General features: G+C 33.8%; 1 protein-coding gene and 1 pseudogene across 1 annotated transcript in view; one reads left to right on the forward strand and one right to left on the reverse strand.

Annotated features, from left to right (window-relative positions):
• LOC129952455 (homeobox protein aristaless) overlaps window positions 1–2,626 on the reverse strand; it is a 73,959-nt gene extending 71,333 nt beyond the window's left edge. Inside the window, exon 1 of the mRNA XM_056065040.1 lies at window positions 1,904–2,626. The gene's annotated coding sequence lies outside the window, so the exon portion shown is untranslated. The remainder of the gene's footprint in view (window positions 1–1,903) is intronic.
• A 13,431-nt stretch (window positions 2,627–16,057) lies between these two features.
• LOC129950654 (40S ribosomal protein S14a-like) lies at window positions 16,058–17,082 on the forward strand (annotated as a pseudogene).
• Window positions 17,083–18,962: the final 1,880 nt, after the last annotated feature.

The raw sequence follows: 18,962 nt of genomic DNA on the forward strand, positions 1-18,962 counted from the left end.
GGATTACCAACTTCAGCGTATGATAAACTCATTAAATTCTAATCTTGACAGCATTGTCCAATCAATGCGGAATCGAAAACGGTGTAATAATAACAATGCTTCTTAAACTCCATTCTGTCTATTGTCTCAAAATCGTAACCCTATCCCAACGCCACTATCCATGGGTGGTACTTGCATCAAGGAGACTGAATAGCTTCAAGATCTAGGTATGTGCATCAAAAAGCAGTTCTTGTGGATTGGTCACATATTCCACTCGCCAAAAATGTTGCTTAGTGTTAAAGTTTTCTTCGACGATGCAAGAAGTTTTTTACAGCGTTTGATCTGGCTATAATTATCAAAGCTTTTATTCGTCCCAAACTCGAGTATAGTTCCCATATTTGGGCTGGTGCCTTAAAAACGTACTTAAGTCTTCTGGATAGAATTGAAAGATAGCTCTATAAAGTGATAGACGATGGTTCTCTCAGCGAGACATTTGCTTATCTTGAACAAATTTTCATGCATACTGTTACATAATGTATATGAATTATTATTGTGAATTATATTATGAATTTCTTAACATGCAATTGTGAATTAATATTAAACTATACTAGCTGTCATAATTGATATAACAAAGGCATTCTTTGGACGTCAATTCTACAGTGTGGTTCTTCTTTCTCGTTTTACTTTTGGGGGTTAAGAAAATATTCAATACATACCAAAGCTTTATCGTTATTTTTATAAACAATGCTCTGGTGAAATAGCCAGTTGCATTCCCCTCCTGTACTTCTAGGAATGCCCACCAGTTTACCCCGGAGCCCAATTTCAGACGTACTGTTAAGTTCTTTTGCCGCACTACACGAATGTATTCCACATTAGATATTAAAAACCAATGTGCATTCTTTCTAATCTTATCATCCTTTCCTGTAGCTGCTCGCGCAGTGTCTAATTATTATAAGGGTATTCATAACCCCTTTAGTGCGCGCATAATATAAAAAAAACTATTCCTGTGAGCGAGTAATGTCTACGATGAAGGGGACCTATGCATACATTTTATGTCAAATCCAGAGGACTAATTTGGGAAAGCACTTTTTATTACAAGAATTACTCTTGAACGATGTTTCAATTCCTCGCAAGTGGCAGTACCCGTGAAAAAAGTTTTAGGTAACACAAGAAGGGATTCTAACCAAGACCTCTGACGCGACAGTTCCACGCACTAACCATCGCACGCCACGGGTGATAAATTATTCATATTTTCCCAGGAAGGAATTAAGTTATTGACAGGTTCTCAAGCTGATTTTTAGTGAATGCTTGGAAATGTTTTTTAATGCAATGTGTATTTCTCCAAAAAAATTCAAAAATGTAGTAGAGTATAGTAAAATTGTACCAGATTAAAAATAAAAAAATTCGGTGGTGCAACAGTCCGTTGAGAACTAGGGCCTTACACCTCTCAACCATTCCTGTATCCGATTAATGTTGTCAGGAATGGAGGGGACCTACAGTTTATATGCCGAATCCGAACGGCTAATTTTGAGAAAGCACTTTTTCATGACAAGAGTTACTCTTGGCGAATTTGTCAATTCCTCGCAAGTGGCAATACCTATCCGTGAAAAGACTTTAGATGGCACAGGCAAGGATCGAACCCAAGACCTCTGGCATGACAGTCCAACGCACTAACCATCATGCCACGGGTACTATACTAAATTGTACCAGATTAATAAGTCTTAATCATAGATCTTGAATAATATCACTATCGCTTATACACATTTATACATAGATACCTATGTACATAGGTATCTTATTAAATAAGCACTTGAGAGTTTCGTTTGAATACCTAAGATAACATGGCATAAATGTTTTCAGAGAGATCTGATGTGATTAAAACAAAAATTATAACAAGCACAACATGCGCTTAATTAAAACTCACCAATAATTTGAATTCAATGTTTTCCGTTATTATTTATTTAACAACTTCAAATCTTTCATCATTATTCCGTCGGAAAGAATTTCAGTACTTAGGCAGGTTTATAGTAAAACAGCTTGATTGAAAAAATATTCTTTTTTATTTTATGCAACACACAAGTCAAACTAAAACTGTTTTGAAAAAGTGAACAACACGCTCTATTTTTTGTAAATATAAGTTTTGGAAGGTTTCAATTATACGACGTTAATTAAACTGTTTTGTTTTCAAATTAGTAACTTTTCAACTAGGACGAAAAAAAGAGAATCCTATACATTGATCCTAAATGTATACCAGTTGTATAATTTGATTAACACACCTCTTATTTCTATTTACAGATATTTAAGAAATAAAAAAAACACTAAAAATTAATTTCCCCGTGATAAGAAATCGGAAGACGAACGCAGGAGTTTCAAGCCCGCGCGATAATGCACGATATCAAACAAACCAAAATAACGTCAACTAACAATAAGTGTCAAATACGTCACACAAGAAATCAATACATTTCATTTTATTAGTTATTACAGCAGTAAAAACAAAAACACAAACCGAAATATCAAATTAAATGTAAAGTAATTAAAAACACGCAATGAATATTAAAAACAGAAAACACAACCGAACGCTCTAAAGGCCGCTAGCTAACTGCATACAATAATAACGAATCAAGGTAATCAACTGCCACCTGGCTGAATTAAACCAGTTGAAACTAAAGGCGAGTACCTACCTACCTTCCTATTCAAAAGAACAGGTTCATAATACTGCCAATATTCTCAAACACAAAAATGACAACCATTTTTAATAAAAGTGCAAGCGAGAGGGACTTTATTGGGAACGCCTTCTTTGTCTGTTTTGTATTTTTATATTTTGTTGCTCCTCCCATCAAAGCAATGGTAAGTGAATCTTTTTTGAGAACTATATTTGACTCTTTCTATATTATTTATAAGTTGACACTTTGCGGTGCGTGTATTGAGTAATAAGTCTTTAGAGGAATTGAAAGTCAAAACTTTGTTTCGCCATTTTGGAATCACTTCAAGATTGTCACTTAATAAACCTTTAGCCATAAGAAGTCGTGTAGGTAAGTGAGAGAGAGGAAAAATGTCACAAGCTCACTAATTGGTGGTGTGTTTTTATTGGGGGCGTGGGTGTGGGGTTTTATAGATTAGGCAATGTTTAAGTGGTAAACAAATTAGATGAGATTTTTAGTTGAAATGGTATGGGAGGGGTGGGGGGTTTTAGGACGGACAATGGTCTGCATTCTATGTGCGTTTGCAACCCAGTTCCTAATAAGTAAATGGTAGTAGGTAATGATGGCACTTTATTAAATTTGCACGCTCTGCTTATCATAAGCTTATAAGGGAAGGTGAGCTCAGACTTTTATTTGTCTATTTTATGTAAGGAAAATAAAAATCACCCTTTCCCAAAGCACTTAGATAAAAGTTTTATACCTATTAAGAAGGTAAAAGAGTTTGACTATTTGGGTTGATTGGTATTTTGTTTCTAAAATTTGATAGACATAAAACTTTAAGTTTAATACAAATAAATATTGAAAAAGTAAAAAAAATCGATGTTTAAAAAAAAGACTATGGAAAAGCTAAAGACGTATTTCAAGGTTAAAGCGAAGCGGTAGGTAGGGGTAACTTCGGTTTATTATTATTATTATTATTTTATTTCATTAATTTAATTTATTTTACAATAAATCATAAAATAATATATGAACATGGCAAGATTGCCGTCTGCCAGAAAATAACAATAAAATAAATATTTGGTAGGTTTCCATTAGATTTCTTGTTATAAAAAAAATAATTTATTATTTTCAATTTGCTCAGACAGAAAAAAAAGATCTTTTTAATTTTTGCGTTTTAGTTTATGTTTTTAAATTCATATTATAAATTTTTTTAGAAACTTGTTAATTAATATTTTTAATAAAACAGAATTAACAAAAAAATTAAAAGGGTTGAAAAACTTCTTCGATAATTTAAGCATGGTCACAGAACATGAGTCCACCAGACGGATCCAGACATTTCATGAGGGAGGGGGGGGGTCACACACTTAGATCAGTTTTTACTCACCGGTTAAAAATATTCTTTAATGTTTTTTAAAGGATGCTAGCAAAATTTAATAATTGCTAAAATGCCAACTTTAGTTATCAAATTATTTAGAACACTGTTGTCCAGCAAGGTATGGTCTTACTATTTAATTTAGATGACTCATATAAAAGCATTCCAAGATTCCAACAGTTTTTTAAATATGCCATATTTAAGAGCTTAAATACAATAGCTTAGAGGGTTTTTGGTGCATTTGGCGCAGAAATGTAGGAAATTGTTTTGAAATGTTGCTTTTTTCCAAAAACAAAACATATTTTTCTTGTTTTTATTTCTATTAATGCAAAGAACGCTGCAAAAATTTAAAAATCCAGAAAATGAGAGACGATCTGATATGTAAAAATGTCGGACTTTTTTGACGTAGTTTTTTCGAACTCAATTTCCGGGAGTCTCTTTTTACTATCGTTATCAGTCTACTTACTTTTATTTTGATCTTATAAAGGCGTCAAAAAAACTTAAAAATTGTAGAGACCATAAGGGCTTGATTCTTGAATTAAAGGAAATAAACGGTGATTAAAAAAAAACGCATAAAATTTGCAAAATCTCATCGATTCTTTATTTGAAACGTAGATTGGTCCATGACATTTACTTTTTGAAGATAATTTCATTTAAATGTTGACCGCGGCTGCGTCTTAGGTGGTCCATTCGGAAAGTCCAATTTTGGGTAACTTTTTCGAGCATTTCGGCCGGAATAGCCCGAATTTCTTCGGAAATGTTGTCTTCCAAAGCTGGAATAGTTGCTGGCTTATTTGTGTAGACTTTAGACTTGACGTAGCCCCACAAAAAATAGTCTAAAGGCGTCAAATCGCATGATCTTGGTGGCCAACTTACCGGTCCATTCTTTGAGATGAATTGTTCTCCGAAGTTTTCCCTCAAAATGGCCATAGAATCGCGAGCTGTGTGGCATGTAGCGCCATCTTGTTTAAACCACATGTCAACCAAGTTCAGTTCTTCCATTTTTGGCAACAAAAAGTTTGTTAGCATTGAACGATAGCGATCGCCATTCACCGTAACGTTGCGTCCAACAGCATCTTTGAAAAAATACGGTCCAATGATTCCACCAGCGTACAAACCACAGACGCAATATTCTCTTCTGTACGCACTGTACGCATTCGTGTGGTTGGTTTAATGTCCAATAAAGTAAACTGAGTGCGAAACTTGGTCACAATCGCATTAATTGTTTGCTCACTTGGTCGATTATGTAGACCATAAATCGGACGTAAAGCGCGAAACACATTTCGAACCGAACACTGATTTTGGTAATAAAATTCAATGGTTTGCAAGCGTTGCTCGTTAGTAAGTCTATTCATGATGAAATGTCAAAGCATACTGAGCATCTTTCTCTTTGACACCATGTCTGAAATCCCACGTGATCTGCCAAATACTAATGCATGAAAATCCTAACCTCAAAAAAATCACCCTTTAGCTGCATTTAAGTACATAATTTTCCTATAAAAAAAATTATATTAAAACAAAGTAAGGTAAGTAAACAAATAAGTTGGGAGGAAAAGTTTTGTAGTACTCACAAATTACACGTTTCAAAGCGTTTTTATCGTTTATTATGTTTTTCACTTAGCCATTCATTTAACAAAAGTGTCACTTGATTTTTTTGGGACATTTGTATTATTGAAATTCATGTTTGAATCTCAGTTCTAGAGCATCCAAAGCAAATTCACTTCAAAAGTAGATTTATTAAATTTTGTAAGATGTTTTGTATTCAAAAGAAAACCAATTTTGAAAGAAATGAAATGCATGACTGGGTCGCAAGAACTTGATAATATCTTTCAAAAACTCTGTTTAAAAATATTGCCTATATTTTAAGATTTAAAAATGTACCTCTAGATTTACCTATTTTTTTCGAAAATCATTTTAAATTTTGTCTTAAAAATATTTTTGGTATAAGCACTAAATAAAGAGCTTATAAATATATGAACATTTTGCATTAAATTTTCAAAAAATGTTGTCCCCTTTCTGAAATATCGAGTTTTGTAAACAAAATTAGTATTTTATTAAAAATAAAAATAAATACATTTTTGATCATAAAAATCATCATGAATTTGATCATTGACAAGAGCTTGCACAGAAAAAGAAGAATTTTGAAATCGTTACATTAGTTCTTGAGAAAACTTAAAAACAAAATTAAGGTTTTTTGAATGGTATCCTTCTGGACCAATACGAATATTTTTCTTGTAGAAAGAAGCCAAATTAAGAACACACAATTTAGAGAAAGTTTTAGAAAAATCACATGTTTTAACCAAAAAAATTGTATTGGGACTGCTGTTCTACCCCCCCCCCCCCCCCTATCCGACATTAAGTCCACCCAACGGATCCGTTCATTAGACCAAACATTTGTTCTAGAGAGAGGACACTATACATTGAAAATAGAGCCTTCGAGTTTCTTGTAGTATCGGACAAATAGCTATGAAATGGTAAATATCGTCAAGCTCATTTCTGTTACCATTATTGCAAATGAGAGGTAGATTTGACCGATGTGGAATATAATTAAAGTTCTATATTTCAACCCTTGCTCTAAAAATTGTACCTAAGCTCTCGCAGAAAGTCTATTATTAAGAGTGGCATAGATTTCTATATATTTCTCTTGTTGACGATGATGATGCTCTATTTAGATGTTGAAGATGTATATTTTCATCAACTTTTGCGATAACATTCGAGAAGATATCTTGCCAGTTATCTATGTTAAACTCATTCAGTTCAAGAGAAACATTATGCGATCGGCTAAGTTGAGTCTATTCCTTAAATATGGCGATGCTTCTGTTCGAAAAAGAACCTTCAAATAGGGTTGTGAAGATTCAAACTTGGTTTACTCATTACTCTTGTTAGAAAATCTGCATGCAATTTCAAAATTTTAATATAAATCGGCGCGATATCAGGCTCAAAATTAATTGCGTAGGTTGGAGTCGAATTATAGGTAACCAAAATATCAACTCAAATTCTTCAAAATAGGTGTGTCAAAAAACTTGAATAATTCTATGTTTTAGGCTGAGAAGAAAGTTGGCCACATTATGTTAAGAGCTACTTTAGCTTCTTTATTTTAATATCCCAGATATTGCAGAACGTTTGGACCCTATTGATTTATAGCTGGAGAGAAGATGAGTTTTCCGCTAGCATAACCAAGTCATCCGCGTAAAGAAGTACTTTTATACGAATATCAGAAAAACAACCGGGCCATTTATCTGAAATATGATCAATGTACCTAAAGGGCAAACAAGATTGGGTTGAGGATACATCCTTGGGGAACAGCTGCCGTGCGTCGTTTGAAACAAATTTGAAACCTCGGCCCCATCCCAAACTGTAGCAAAAGTTTTACATACACATTTTTCGTATATATTTAGAAGTTTTCTAGATATACCAAGTGAGTCCATTTTGTAAATGAGAACTTGTCGATTGACGGTATCAAATTCAGCTTTTAAGTCAATAAAGCAAGCATAAATCTTCTTTTTCTTGTGGATAAATTTGTTAGCAATACTCGATAAAGCAAAAATATGGTCAACCGTTGAAAAGCCCTAAAGAATACCAGCTTGAAACAAACTTTAGCGGTCTTTTGAATCTATACCCAATTGATAAGTCTTTTGAATATAATTCTAGCAAATACTTTGCAAATGGAATTTAGTATTGAAATACCTCTGTAATTCCCAGGTACGCTAGCATCACGTTTCCTAAATATTGAAAATATAACAGATTAATTAAAGCTCGTGGGAACGCAAGCGGAATCGTACCAGTTGTTGTAAAAAGAAAGAAGATATTGCTTATATTCTAAAGATGAGTTTTTAAGATATTCAACTGGAATGTTTATTATTATTAATCAAGTAACTAAATAAATTAAATAAGAAATGTAATACCCACTTTAGTACCTTACTAATTTTTGCTAACGTTATTGTGATGTTTTATGTGGAAAATGGTAGATTGTATGTATTCCTGGAACAACGGCAGACACCGTAAAGGTTTTCAGTATATAAGCCAAGAACCTCCTTGGATATTATTTTTTTTTAATTTTTGTTCGAAATCCAGACCAATTCCAATTGCTCAACACAAGTTCACCAACTTCTGGTCAACAAACGATCCAGGGAAATCATATGAGCTATAAAGGTCAACAGTTAAGTTATATAAGTAGAGAAGCGGTTTGCTATATCAATACCAACTACACATAATATTTATTTTCACACAATTTAATTTTTTATTTTCGATGCTCTAGAACTGAGATTTAAACTCAAATTTTAAGAATATAAAAGTACTTTAATGCACCTATTCCCTTAAATTCAAAAACCAAACATTTTTGTCTTTACAATTTTTACGTTTTGTTGACATCTTTAAGATCAAAATATTTTCAAATGGTTTAAGCAAAACAATATTTTTTTTTGAATTTGTCTTCTATAGGATCAGCTCCAATTTACGGGTAAGCAGAGTCATAACGATAGTCAAAATAGCCTTCCGAAAATTGAGTCCGAAAAAATACCTACGTCAAAAAGAAGCCAGAAACTTCCTCATGTCAGATTCTGTTATATTTTCCAACGATCACGAGTTTCTTGGAAACTTTCTTATTTTCTGTTTTTTTTTGTATCTATTTTTTTTGTAGCGTTCTTTGCATAGTAATGCCGGCAAGAACAGAATATATATTATTTTTGGAAAAAAGCCACATTTCAACATAATTTCAAACATTTCTGCTGAAATGCATCAAAAATCCTCTAAGCTATTGTATCGGCTTCTTCAATAAGAGTGCTACAAAAAAATTTTTTAAATGAAATAAAAACGTTCTGGATATCAATGAAATTTGGGGGAGAGTACGATAACTCAGGCGACAAAGTTTAATGACGGATTTGAATAGAACAGTTAAAAATAAACATTTTTTATAGAAGATGGGTCGATCTCCCTCCATTTAGGTGGTTGGGGCAATTTAAAAAAATATGTACGTTAAATGGAAAACAATTATAATTTTTTAAAAACTACTAATTGTTGAATTTGAATGTTGGCTTTTAAAAAACGTATTATACTTAATTGTAAGTATTATACTGTTATTATTTTGTAACTATTTATTTTTCCATTTTAAGTAATATTTTTTTTAAATTACCCCCCTGTCTAAACGGGATAGATAGACCCCCTCACCCATAGTAAAAAACGCTTGTTTTTAACTGTTCTATACAAATCCGTAATAATATCTTGTAGCCTGAGTTACCGTACTCTTGCCGAAATTTGGTATTTCTGTGAAAGTACGTTCGATGCCAATATGTATATGGAACTCAATTTCTTTTGCATGGCCACTACGGGCACGTTTCCAGAAGTCCAGACGCTAAACCCGACTTTCGACGGTTTTCGTATACTGTTTCAATTTTACGTTCGATATTCGTAAGAAGTTCATCAATCGTCGGTGGCTTGTTGGCGTAGACCATAGACTTAACGTAGCCCTAGAGAAAATAGTCTAACGGCGTCAAATCGCACGACCGAGGCTGCCAAGCGACTGGCCCATTTCGTGAGATAACTCGTTTTCCACACCTGGTTTCCAATAAATTGATTGTGACATTCGCTATGTGGCTTATGGCGCCTTCTTGTTGGAACCACATGTCCTCCAAGTCCATATCATCCAATTGGGGCCAAAAATATTCGGTTATCATTGAACGGTAGCGATCTCCATTGAAAGTAACGTGCCGGTCTTGATCATCACGGAAGAAGGCAGCCGGCCCCTAAACCACACCAAACCTTAATTTTGCAATGATGACTCATGTAGTACGTGTGGATTGGTGCCTGGCCAATACCACATATTTTGTTTATTGATGAAGCCATTCAGCTAGCAATGAGCCTCATCGCTGGAGATGAATTTTCCATGAAAATACGAATCATTTTCAAGTTGTTGCTGAGCCCAATTCACGAACATACGACTCTTCCGGTGGTCAAGTAGCTTCAGTTCTTGCGTGAATTTAATCTTGGAAGGACGTAAGCCAAGATCTTTTTGCAAAATTCGCACCAACGACGTCACAGAGATGCCCGACGCTTAAGAACGATGTGTGAGAGACACATCTGAGCTTTGTTTGAAGCCTCAGCGGCAGCAATATTCTCTACATTACTGGCACTTCTTTGTCTCACAGTCATAATACTGTGGCTGTGGATTCAAATTTTTCCCCTAGACCATAAATTGGACGTAGCGCTCTTAACGTTGAGGCTACTGATTTCGAATTTCGGTAGTAAATTTTAATAATTTCGAATCGTTTTTGGCTCGTACATATATCTTTCTATCATGAAATGGCAAACCTTATTGAAGAGAAATTTCAAAATAGCGGCTCTACTTTTGTAGCGTCCCTGTTGTATATTAGCTCTTAAATATGGGATATGTAGAATCGTTGGAATGCTTTTTATATATAGGGAGTCGTCCAAATTAAATAATTATCTGGAAAACTGTGTTCCAAAATAATCTAATAACTATAAAGTTGTCAATTTAGCCCTAGAAATGTAAGTTTAAGATACACATTATATTATTAAAATTTTGTTAGACTCCTTTACAGAACATTAAAGAACATTCAAGGGCGTTGCATTTGGCGGATTGAAATACGACTTCAGGAATTGGGGTTGGTTCGTCGACAAGCTGGGGGGGTAACCCCAACAGATCTTCAAATTTGATAGAATTTAAATTTTGCAGTTGAAATTTGTCTAAGTTTCAAAGCTCCTAAATTTGAAATCAAAGATTTCTAGATGTTCGTGTGTAAGTATGTTCCGGAATATTTTATGCGTCATTCCGATTATTTACGACGATTATTTTGCAACGGATGACAATCCGTAATTGACTTTATATACGTACATCTACAAAACTTAAACTCATCAGCAAATAAAAGTTGAGCAACATTTTTGAAAATATCAGGTAAGTCATTTATCAAAATTAGGAAAAGAAGTGGCCCAATAGCCATCCTTGGTGAACACCTGAGGTTACCAAAAGTAGACTTGAAATCATCTTTTCAATTCTACCAAATTGAATACGATTCTGGCGTTTATAATTATTCGCCAAGAAATTACAAATGCAAAACCATTGTTAGTTCGTGTCTTATTGTCTTATGTACAAAACTCTTAAGAAGGTGAAGACACGGTCATCTCAGCTTTCGTAATAAATTACTAAAAGCAACTGAACAGTTTATTATTAGCAAAAACAGGATAGGTTAGGTTAGATTAAAGTGGCTGTCCATGATGGATACGGACACACTTAGGCCAGTTTAATGGCCCATTGTGATACCACATGAATCTTTAGGCTTCCTACTAAGCTCAATGGAACCAGTTTGAGTCCCTTACGAAACGTGAGAGGCTGATTATGCTGATATGATTTAGATCGTTAAAGAAGATGAAGAATTGTTTCCTCCTCTTCCTCGTCCATACAGCTTCTGCGAAAGTCATTTGAGAATTCGCCTAGCCGCGTGGCGTGCTTTCCTATTAGACAGTGTCCGGAAAAAAACAACATAAAACAAAATCAATTATTTAACATTTGTTGTATTCGTATTGTTGATAAAAAAATGTCAATACCAAAAAATAAAGTGTCTTTGAACTTCTCGACTATACACGCATATTTATACATAAAATTAACTCCTTAATCAAATATTTAGTTAGCTCATAGACACAGCAAGATGGTTGCCAAGGATTGCTATCTTGATAAAAAGTATTTTTGATTAGAATCAATGGTTCACGGCACGGATTTTATCATGACGAACGCTTGTGAAATAAGCTCAAAAGAATTAAGCGTATACATACTAGCCAAAATTCTCGTCCTTAAACTGTTTAGATTTTTTATGCAAACTTTTCACGAATTCTGAAAGAAAAAAAAACTTTAATGGTGTTAGAGAATATAGGTAAAAATAAATCCAATTATATTCACTGTCCAACGCATAGTTTTGAACGGCATAGCTCGATTGAGAAGAGCATCACTTTCCTATGATCTTGTCGGTATAGTGGTTTCAATTGAAAATTAATAACCACTACAGGCTATGAATTTACTACATGTTTATAAATATTCAGCCCTATCAGAAGTTTCACCCGAACGTCATTCCATCCTTTATATTTTCCCTTTCCTAAAGTTTCGTCCGAAATAAAATTCATGTTCGAAAAATTCCTCTTATCACGAGCACTAAATTCGGGCTGCAAAATGTCAAACATTTGACAGCTTAAAATTTCAACTTAATTTTAGAGGCTAAGAGGACGAAAACAACGCTATAATGTAAGTTTTTCGACGAAATTGTTTATTATTAGCAATTATTTAATAAAAAAATGTTTTGTTTGTTGTTGTATCGTCCAGTGTTGGCCAAAGAATCCAGTGTGGACAAAGCTCTCCTTCAAATATTTATATTCAGAACTTTGGAAAGTAGGCCACTCACAGATGATTGTCCTAATCGAAACTAAGTAATCCATTCTCTAAAAAAAAGCAAACAAGCGTCAAGTCTTATGATGGTGGAATTCCGAAAGATTGTTAGTTTAGGGGTACGGTGGTTATGACCTCTAGCAAATACTTTAAAGTTGACTTGGTAACTCCCTCAAGCTGTTGAAATTGGAAAGTTATGTTATTAGAGGTTAAGTGAAGTTGAAAGTTTAATTTTATTATAACAATAGTTTTGGCTGAATCACAAACGCGTTTCAGCTTCGGCTTCGTATGTGTTACTGTGTTCCTGCTTCGAGGTTGCTTTTAATGACATCTCTATTATTTCATTCCTCCAAAGCGCAAATATTTTGTTTGTTGACATTTTTTTACAGCTGTTGAGCTGTCAGACAAAACAAATTTTCAGAAAATTGATTTAGAGCTTCCGTTTGGAGTCACATTACGTTACATTACGTTCTCTTCCTTACGATTGTCAAACGAAACGTGAGGTCGAAGCTCCATTGTGATTGCATGCATTCAACTTCTATATAACTGAACTCGTAAACGTCAGGTGAAGCCGAAGGACATTTATGGCTATCTTAGAATTTTAATATATTTATTGTTTTTTGTGTACTTTTTTACAACACTTAAAAAACATCAACAAAAACAATTTTTTGTTTGTCAACAACAACTGTCAAAACAAAAATTCATATAATTAGGTTGGTTCATTTTCCGTTCACGAATAGACACCTTGCTTAAAAACGGAGGTGGAAATATTTACAGAGATCTCAATTTTGGGGTTTGAAAAGTAAACGTCAATAAAACACATATAAAATATTTCTGTTCATGTTTTTTCTTCTTGATTATAAAGTTTGAACGTTGACATTATGTATGAAACACTACATCATTGATTTGACCACCACGCGAATTGTTACAAGCATCGATTCTTTTGAGGTTATTTTTGACCACTTTTTGACAAATATTGGGTGGTATCTCAGCCATCACTTGACGAATGTTGGTTTTCAAGTGCTGAAGAGTTAAAGGTTTAAATGTATAAACACGGTAGCCCCACAAAAAAAAATCCATCGTTGTCAAATCGCAAGATCTTGGTGGCAAGTTGATATCGCCCCGACAAGAAATTACGGGGCCAGGAAATGTCTCTTGCAATAAAGCCATATTCGCTCGAGTTGTGTTGCGTGTGGCATGTGGCACCGTCTTGTTGAAACCACATATTCTTGAATAACATGCAAAAAAAGTCAGTTATCATATTATACCAGTCGTTTTATCGTTGTTTTCGAAGAAGTAAGGTCCTCTGGACCAAAGAGCGCACCAAACAGTTAATTGAGGATTTTCAGAACCCCAAATACGACAATTTTGTTTATTAACACACCCACCTACACCAAGTGAGCAATGGGCTTAGTCGCTGAAGAACATTTTCCGCGTATCTAAGACGATGTAAATGGTCAGCTGACTTCAGAATCGCATTGCGCTGTGCGGTACTAAAATGGTTCATTTTTGAAAGTTTTTGGCTATCAACTGAAAAAAATTGATTTAGCATTTTAGTTTGACAGATATTAAATTTTAGCCGTATATTTTTGAAACCGCAAAATGGATAGCCTGTTAGTATGTTATAAATGTATTCATTTCCAAAATCTATTCCTTTGGGAGCCATTAATTATTTAATAGGCCATAAAATAAAAGGTTTTCCATCAGGCTCTTCAGTATCAAGGCATCCACTAAACTGTACGTTCATAAGTATTGGTGAAATTCCATTATTACACTTTTTGTTTTATTCAATAAATAACTATCAGAATGTGTTAATATCCGAGTTTAATCAGCTTATATTGGTTTTGTCTGCCTATTTATTCGAAAAACAATCATGGAAAATTAAATTACCCATAAGATGTTGATTATGTAGGGACAGGTGTGTATGTTTCATTGAATTATTTTGTTTCCCCCCAAGACCAAGCCAGACTCAAGACTTAAGAGAAATGAGACTAAGACTGAGACTGCGACTGGGACTGCGCGAATGCGAGTAAATTTTTATTTTCAAAACTCAATCTGTCTGTATGCCGATTGCGCGATGCAGAAATCTTCAACAGTCAACAGTTCCATTCCATCCCATATAGCCTGATGCCATAGCTAGCTACAGCCATATCCACAGAGCCATTGAATATTAGAACTTGGAAGAGGAAAAAGTCGGAGAGAAGAAGAGGGGTGAGTTTGTTTTTTATTGAGCCTTCGGCGCAAGCGCCATGACTTGCGCTTCGTTATTTCCTGTTCATCTTAAGTTTCTGTTTGTTTTGATTTGATCGATGCGATTCCACGGAGACTGCAGGGTCTGAGGAATAATTCATAAATTTCAATTATCAATTTTAAATTAGTTTCGGTCTTTCGGTTCATGCATTACGCAAAACGTCTTTTTTTTAGCTCTTATGTGTAGTGGTATCGGTGGATATGTATAAGTCGAGTATAGGATAGTAACCTTCCTATAGTGAGTGGCTGGACTGGCTGGTGGCATCAAGGAAGGATGTTTAGCAAGTCCTGGCTTTACTGACGAATACACGTAATTATTTATTTAATCAATGGGATAAACAAGGTTACGTTATTGGTTTCTGCAATCGAAGTATCAACTCTTGCAGCAAAATATTGTACGTGCAACATTTGCTGCAATCTGCGCAATGTGTCCGTACGCTGTCCCTGTGACAAGCAGTGCTCTTCGTGTAAGTGCACCATATTCTTATTCGTAAAGCAACTGGAACTGCATCATGTATGTTTTGCGCGGGCATTTCATTTCTTGAGTTCTCAAGACGTGAGCAAACTATTTTCGGACGTGAATTAAATTGGCTGTAGTTAGCATTAGTTGCGTACGATCTAAATTATACAATATACGGACCTAACCAACCTAGTTAGGTACATGTTGCTGATGGGATATTATTTACTTATGAATTTACTGCCCACTCTATATTCAGTATTCAATACAAATTATTGTAGGTGATTTGCGCGTTGCGTGTTATTCGCTGATTGTACGAGGATAAAACTGTCACGAAAAAGATTAGGCTCGAAACCCCAAGCTTAATATAAAAATTGGACATCCTCAATAGGAATATCTGCCAATTCAAGGCAAGGCGGTGAAACACCTCTTACAGTAAACAAAATTTTTAAATAATAAATATTAGTAATTAAAACGAATTGAATTTAAACAAGTCATTGAACGCGCCTTAACAACCCTATCTCTTCCATAATTATTTTAAAATAAAACTATTTAATCTTTCATTCTGTTTTATTTAATCATCATAATCAACTTGCTTAATTATATGAAATTAGTATCTTCTTAAAAAATAATTTGATGGAAAAATGTACAAAATAGTTGGAAGTTGAAGTTGGACTCCTTTTCTTTCCTCTGACTCTGGCCCAATTTAATTTCCTTCTCTCATAAGCGGAAATAATTGAAACTATTCAAATCTAATGTGCATATCGTATACAGTAGGTACTACTTTTGTTTTAGAAATGAAACCAGCTTTTCAAAAGATTAAATTTCTATGAGCATATACCTTACCTACCTAATTACCCGTTTACTTTCACAAAAAGAAGGGACAAATTAGAAAAGATCAAAAACATTTAGATAAAAATTGACAGGCAAATTATACTTAATTGAAGTAGGTACGCAAGTATACCCCTATGCCTAACATTAACACAGAAGAAGTAAGTTGGAAAAATTTGATCATTTGGAGGTATTTAACTATAAGGCACAATTAACTTTGTACTCGAAAAACTATAATTATACACAATGAAAATAAAAGATTAGGGATTCTTTTGAATATAGGAACAGTTCTGCTGTGATCCTTTTGGTTACCTTAACAAAATTCATCTGAATGTAAAAGTTTCTTGATTACATAACGATAAATGTTAGTAAAAGAAGTAAAATAGATACTTTTTCAAGCAATATTTACGATAACATTAGCAGTCCATAATTTTACTTTAGTACAGTGCTGTGAAATATTTGTGCAAAATAACAATTTTGGTAGTACAAGTTGAGTACAGCTTTTGATTCAAATAATTATTGAAAGCTTTGACATAGCAGTTTCACGAAAAAATGTGAACAAAAGAAGCATAGTTTTACCCCGCGAGATTGGGTAACAAGAAACTGGCAAACGATATTAACAGCAGGATGATGTGCATGAAATAAAACTGCTCAATAAATTGATATCAGAAAAGATACCCGCATTTCGTTATATCGAGCGGGGGTTCCCTATTTCCTAACACGAAATAATTTTTTAATATTAACAAAATAATACGAAATACGGAAGAACAAAGTTCAAAAAGAGGAAGTCCAGGTTTCCCTAGGACCCCAAGTGCGCGATGGTGAGCTCGTATTTGGTGTTGCTCACATCTATTCCAACGACGCGACACCTTCGTCCATGTTACTGATTTGTCGGGCCGTGAAACCATTGCCCTTGTCACCGGAGGCAGAGGAATAAAAGTCAAGGCTGATCGTGATTAAGCTTCAACATACGCTGCTTTGTTGGCCGCTCAAGATGTTGCTGAAAAATGCAAGACTCTTGGAATCACTGCCCTGCACAACAAGCTGCCTGCCACTGGTGGCAACAAGACAAAGACCCCAATCAGCCCTCCGTGCTTTGGCCCGTTCTTCGATGAAGATTGGTCGCATCGTAGATATGTTTTTGGCATTGACTATTCCATAAATATTGTGACAAAACTGATTTTTTATTGGTTTTTATATATTTTAATACGAAATGCAAACTTCTCTATGCCTGATCTTGAATCTTCTAGTACATACTTTAATTACCCAGCTATAAAGAAAAAGATGAATTACTTGCCGATACTTTTATTGGTTGAAATTATGGTTAATGACTGTGTAAATAAATAAAATAAAAAAACAATCAGTTTTCCAGTGAGTGAAATGAGTATATTGAATATATTGCTTACAATCTTCAAAACAAAAAATCAGCTGAGATTAATAAAATTAAAGATGAATTAATTAGGCATGCTTCCAAATAGTTGTTTTGCCTTTAGTGCCTTCATAGTAAGCTCTTGTTTAAAGTTGCAATACTGTCCTTACAAATGGAAATTAGCTAAGTTTATTCCGATTCTCAAACCCCTAACCCTCGTAATGTCATATATCTTTGTTCACTGTGCAATGGCAACTCATCTAAACTGTAATTATATATGGAAATAATAAATATCTATCTATCCATCTATCTATCTACATAAAGACAAGTTGTTGAAAACAGCTTAAAACGTTTTTTAATGCTCTCTAAAGGAGACTGACAATTTAAAAGCTTACATTTTCATATTTTAAAGGGTAAAGTGGCAACTTTAATGATTATTTTAGAACACTTTTATCCAGCAAGGCATGGTCGAACTATTTGATTTGGACGACTACCTACACATGAAAGCATTCCAAGATTCCAGTATATTTCTAAATATGCCCTATTTAAGAGCTTAAATACAATAGTTAAGTAGGGTTTTATGTGTATTTTACGCAGAAATGTTAGAAATTGTGTTGAAACGTAGGTTTAATTTTGTTCTCTAAGGCATTTCTATAAATGCGAAAAACGCTACAAAAATATAGATGCAAAAACCCAGGAAATGAGAAAGTTAGCCAACAAAATTTGACCATAGAAAAGTAAAACTGAATCTGATATGTAGGATTATATGGCTTTTTTGTACGTATTTTTTTCGGACTCAATTTTCGAGAGTTGATTATTACTATCTTTATCAGTCTGCTTACTTGTAGATTGGAGCTAATGCTAGAAGAAAAATTCTAGAAAATGACTGTTTTGCGTGGACTTTTTGAAAATATTTTGATCTTAAAGGAGTCAACAAAACTTGAAAATTGTAGAGAAAAAATGTTTGGTTCTTAAAATTAAGGAAATAGTTGCATTTGAGTACATAAATTCTCTTAAAATCAAATAAAAACAAATTAAAGTAAACAAAAAAGTTGGGAGCAAAATTTAGTGTGGCACTCACAAATTACACATTGCAGAATCTCTTTTCACTTCAATTCTTGAAATATTCAAAGCTTTTATATTAAATTAATAAGTTAATTGCTAATTGAAATCAACGTTTTATTTATTATGGTTTTTCAATCAGCCATAGTTTATCGAAAGTGTTACTTTAGCCGTTTATGAGACATTTATATTCTTGAAATTCGTGTTTAAATCTTAATTCGAGAGCATACAAAGTAAATTAAATTTAAAAATTTGATTTCTTTAATTTTTTGAGATCTTAAAGCCGCGTCAAAAAAAAAATAAGATGGAATTGAAGACGAGTTTCAGAAATTGGAAGTGAACTTAATGTCAAATTGGTGATCTTTTATTCAAGGATTTTTTCTCAGAAAAGATCTTATGAAAATAATTTAAAGCATATTACCAAAGTTTTTCGAAATTATAAATTTTGCTGAAATAAAGATTTTAGTTGTTTTTGACAGAAAGTAGCTTTCTTGTGAATATCCGTAAGTAAGTTTCATAGCTGGGATGTTACCCACACTTATCATAGATCTGGTCTGTCAATTTGTCTTGCTTATAACTTTAACAAAATATTAATAACTACATTTTGTGTG

Source organism: Eupeodes corollae, chromosome 3, assembly GCF_945859685.1.
Source record: "Eupeodes corollae chromosome 3, idEupCoro1.1, whole genome shotgun sequence".
NCBI classification, from domain to species: domain Eukaryota; kingdom Metazoa; phylum Arthropoda; class Insecta; order Diptera; family Syrphidae; genus Eupeodes; species Eupeodes corollae.